Genomic DNA, 5,601 nt, shown 5'->3' on the forward strand with positions numbered 1-5,601 from the left:
GGCCCAACGCTTGGGCCGGTGCGCCGGCGCAGATCACTGCCCAAACTTTATTGGGAAGAAAACCCACACTTGCCGTGTGTGGCAACCAAGGTTTTTATTTCTGGTAATAGATCTGTTATCGGAGTCCATGGAAGCGGTCGATTGACTTGTGCTAGATCCTGTGCATGGACTAGCTAGTTCGTGTGGATCTATTGTCTAGTCCTCGTCATCGTGTGGGGGCTCACCGGCGTGTGGAGGGTTTGGCGGTGTGAAGGAGTGTCAGTGCGGTTGCAAGGTTAGCCCGCTGCACATTTGCAACTCGCCTCTCGGTGAGAGGCAGGCAAGCTTTGCTTCTCGGATTTTGGAGTGACGGCTTCAAGTGGTGGGCATGGCAGCGACCTTATGGTGAGTGCCTCTGTGCCAGCCTTGTTGGTTTATCGGTTGTGAGGGTGGCTCGCTCTGCATGGGCGTCATCTTCATGACTCCCCGTCTACCTCGCCTCTCTAATGGCCCTTTGGTTGCATGTGAGGTGTTGTGGCTTGTGGACATGTGGTGGCCAGTTCCCTTTTTGCCCGGCATTGTCGTTATCGAGGACTATGACGTTTCTTTAGCATTGTTTCCCTCCTTGGAGATGTCATTGTCGGTTGCACACCTCCACCTCTTAACACCCGGTGAAAATCTGGTGGTCTGTTGGATAGGGATAATCCACAAGTGTAGAGGATCGTTTGTAGCCTTTTTTGATAAATAAGAGTGTCGAACCCAACGAGGAGCTAAAGGTAGAACAAATATTCACCCAAATTTTATCGATCACCGATACAACTATACACACACTTAACGTTTGCTTTACCTAAAATAAAAATAAAACTAGGAGTACTTAGGGAGAATAAAACTAAGAATATATTACAAGACAATAAACTTTGTAGTGTAGTAGGAAGCTTTTTTAACATAAGAGAAAGATTTGTCCCGAGGCAATCGATAACTAGACCGGTAATCATTACTGTAATTTTACATGAGCGAGAGGCATGACCTAACATACTTTCTCTACTTGGATCATATGCACTTATGATTGAAACTCTAGCAAGCATCTGCAACTATTAAAGATCATTAAGGTAGAACCCAATCATAGCCTTAAGTATCAAGTCCTCTTTACTCCCATACGCAACAATCCCCTATCTCGGGCGTAAGTTTCTGTCACTCTAGCCACCCACCATAAGCGAATCATGAACATATCGCAACACCCTACAGCGGGGATCCCTCACGTTTGCGCGACATGAACGGCACCGTAGGACAGCACCATAATAAAATAAACAACTCATACCAACCACGATCGGCGATTAGCAAATAGGAAACAAATCTACTCAAACATCATAGGATAACCACATATCATTGGATAATAATATATAGTGTTGAGCACCATGTTTAAGTAGAGAATTACAGCGGGGATAGAGAGGTTACACTGCTGCATAGAGGGGGAGATAGTTGGTGTTGACGGTAGCAAGGTTGTTGACGTAGATCGCCGTCACATTCCTTGCCCTGGCGGCACTCCGGCGCCACTGGGAGAGGGGGGGGGGGAGAGATCCCCCTCCTTCTTCTTCTTCCTTGGCCTCCCCCCTAGATGGGAGCAGGGTTTCCCCTCTAGTCCATGGCCTCCATGGCGGCGGAGGGGTGAGAGCCCCTCCAAGATTGGATATGTCTCTCTATTTCTCTTCTGTATCGCGGCCCCAGATGTGGCATTTCACCGTTTTCTAAACATCCGTAACTCCGTTTGCACTCAAATTTTAACACGATTTTTTACCAGATATAAACTTCCTCGCGCCCAAAGTAGAGCCCCAGCCGACTTACAGGGTGCCCAGCAGGCACCACCGCATGCCAGGGGGGTAGATCACGCCCTGGTAAGTAGTGGAGCCCGCGGACCTCCGTTTACGTTGATTCCACCTCCCAAAAATCACATATATTCCAAAATAATTCTCCATAAATTTTTATCGTGTTTGGACTTCATTTGATATGGATATTCTGCGAAACAAAAAACATGCAATAAACAGGAACTGGCACCGGGCACTTGATCAATATGTTAGTCCCAAAAAATAATATAAATGTTGCCAAAAATGTATAAAAGTTGTATAATATTGGCATGCAACAATCAAAAAGTATAGATACGACGGAGACGCATCAGATAGGATGTCATCGGCGAGCTGTGGCATCGTTCCTTTCTCGAAGGCACTGTCCCATGGGCTTGGTCCCTTTCAGCTGGTTGTCAGGATTGTGGATCGTGGATGACGAAGGTGATATTGTTTTCGGCTTGGTGTCGCCAGAAAATTTTATCAGGCTCAACGGTTGTTCTTCCTTGATGATTTGGTTTCCTTTTGCCATATGTGGTCTAGTGAGCTTTCTATCATCCGAGGGGTTGGCGCCTTTTGACCCAGGGCTAGAAGGCATAGGGGGGCTCTTTGGCGATGGACGGACGGTTCTGTGACAAGGTATGTCTGTCTTCCATGCATACAAATACAATGGTCCTTTATTCCGATGTTTTGTGTCTGTCGCCTCAGGTCCGCTTTCGTGTCTCTGATGATCAATGGACGCTCCAAGTGTTTGGAGGCTTCGGCTCTTGCGATTCTTCTCCTCAGCACCTTGTAATTGTGTTCGTTTGTATTGTTGGTCGTTAATGTTGTGCATACACCTTTTTGAAAACTTGAGCCTGGTATTAGGTTCCGAAGACGATGCCTCATGAATTTTGTTATCTCTTTTGTGGCACAGGCCATGGAAGTTTTTTGAATAACCAGACTGTGCAAGCTGCCTCCCTTTTTGCAAGTCATTTTTTTCCCTAGCTGCTTCTCCCTCTCGCTGCCGTCATTTCCACTTACTCCTACCACCCTCAACGCCGCCAAGCTACCTGCTAGCCCCAGCCGTGGTCGGTGGCGCTGCTATGCGTGCCTCTCCGCCCCACTCTCCCCAAGCTGCCACGTCCGCCAGTCTGCCACTGCCCCGGGCAACCCCTCTTCTTCTGCGTTGATAGCCCAACCCACATCCTGAGCCATCAACCTCCGACAACCCAACCCACACCCTAAACCATCAACTGTAAAGAAAAGCTGCAAATGAAAAAACCACTGTGAGTGAACAAAGCTGCAAATAAAAAATGGAATAACAATATAATATATAAATGAACACATAGTAGAAACCACAACTAGATCGCAATTTGAAATGGGCGAGTATTAGGCGCCGGCACGCCGGCCCAATAGTTGGGCCGGTCACACCCTAGCCGCCCGATGCAGCAAAGCGCAGCCATCTGATCTGGCTTCCGCATCCTCTCCTTCCCTGTCTCTCGCCTTCCACTTCTTTCCCCGTCCCGTCGGCGCCCATAGTACCCACCCCAACGACCCCGCGCCGGCTCGCCGCCGCTTGCCGCCACTTGCTTGCCACCGCTTCCTTCCACTTCTTCCCCCGGCTAGCCGCTGCTTACCATCCTCGCCGGGCAGCCACGGTTCCAGCATAAAAACACCGATCCAACCTCGCAGCTCGCCGTAGTAGCAGTTCCAGCACACAGAGACACGGGTTGCAGCACCCCCTGACCAGAGTCCTAGCTCACCACCCCCATGGTTTCCAGCTCGACGGCGTGACCGTCGTGCTCGCCATGGTCACCTGTCACTCGCCGTGGTCGCCGGTACCAGCAAAAACAGTTCACGGTTGCAACTCCCACAGACTATGGTTGTAGCTTTTTCGCAGGTTGAAGCTTTTCCCCCCATGCCGCTTGAAGCTTTTTCCACCGTCGTTTGAAGCTTTTGCACCACCAAGTTGAAGCTTTTTCATGGTTGAAGTTTTCTTCCACTGTTTGAAACTTTTCCCTCATGCCCGTTGAAGCTTTTTCCATCACCGGATGAAGCTTTTCCTACGCTGGTTGAAGCATTTCCCACTTACGGTTGAAATCATCGACGACCGTCGCCGCCGGTTGCAGTACCGCCGCACACCGGTAGCATCGCCGTATGCAGCTTCCAGCACTGCAGGTCACCGGTTGTAGCACTCCAGAAGATCCGCTTACAGTGCTTGTGACCGCCGCCCGCAAAGCAACGTCCTGGTCGCTGCAGCTCCGGCCAGGTGGCCACCACCTTGCCACGGCCACGACTGCCACCCCGGGAGCCATCCTATTACCGCGTCTCATGGCGTGTTCAAAATTCAGTTGTGTTAGCACCACCTTGCAGTGGCAACAACAACAAAAATGGGTGCAATTTTTGGTTGCAGTGTGACCTGACGGCAGCCTGGAAGCATGCTGGCCGGAGTCACAGCAGCTAGTAGCAGCAAAAAGAAGGAGAAGGGAGGCACTGGTGGTGGGCAGGAGCGATCTGAAAGAAGAAAGAAGAGGAAGGATGAGTGCGAATGGGTGACTGAGGCATATGCGTGAGAAGATAAGGCTGCAGGGAGGTAAGCTGCGTGTGGGGCCAGCGGAACATAGCAATCGTGTGGCTCGGACGCACGATTTCAAGTTCGATCACGACGGGCCGGCCGAAGCTTCGGCCGGCGCACCGTCTTCAAACGTTTCCCTTTGAAATGTCGTTGTTCTCACAAGCCTTCCTAAACTCTCTCTCACACGTCTTAGGATCAAATGCATCGGGCTCGGCAGCAAGTTGTAGCTGAAAAAACAACATACCACATAAGCCAAATACACACAAAGCATGAAACACAAAAAGATAAATAGCACGATGATGTTGCGACAAAAATGATATGGCGATAAAAATGGAAGATGGTATAGATTGCGTGCACTAACACTCATAAAAACTGAGAATGCAAACTTCTTTGGCTTCTTCCTGCGGCCCACTTTCTCCAGATTGAAAGTTTTTAGGTAGAGAGTCATGACCTCATTGTCGATCTCGGCTGGTGGATTTAGCGATGAATGAACATTATGAAGAGAGGTATGGAAGCCATCTATTTCAAGGAAAGCAGTGCTACATATTCAAAAACATGAAAAAGGATGCATAGCAACATAAAAACACATGGTTTGTATTAGAAAACATAAACAACTAGGGGATCTCATGAAGATACACAAACAACAAGGGAAAGTACACTCACAAAGCTTCACAATCCTTTTGTTTCCTTAACTAATATCTGCTTATAACATACTGTTCATGCAAAGCATCCCCGGTTGCATCAACCTTGATCTTCTTCATCTTCAGAACTCCATCAGGTGACTGGGCAGGCCTTTTCTTCTTCTTGACAGCCTTCTTGATATGACAACTTGACCCACTACTTGAATCAACATTGGTTGTTGCAACTACAGAGTTAGTTGAATTACCTTGCATGGACACATATAATTATAAAAAAGTGAGATATGCAGGCTGCAACAGAAGAAACAAAAGAAGCAAAAAAAAACTAAAAATGCAAAGAACAAATAAGAGAATGCAGAAACATCGAGACAGACTAGAAGATCCAATAGAGAACAGAGTTGCGATGGCATTTGGAGATGCATCAAACATTGGTCTGTTGATATCATTTGGTCTGGAAACTTTTGTATCAGTGTCAAAAAGAGGAGGAGAGATGTGTGTTGCAATTGGATGTAGGATGTGATTGACATGATCTCTGGCTAGCGTGTTATCAAAAGTAGGGCCCGCTGAAGCCAATGATGTACAGCAGAGG

Source organism: Triticum aestivum, chromosome 7B, assembly GCF_018294505.1.
Source record: "Triticum aestivum cultivar Chinese Spring chromosome 7B, IWGSC CS RefSeq v2.1, whole genome shotgun sequence".
In the NCBI taxonomy this organism is placed as follows: domain Eukaryota; kingdom Viridiplantae; phylum Streptophyta; class Magnoliopsida; order Poales; family Poaceae; genus Triticum; species Triticum aestivum.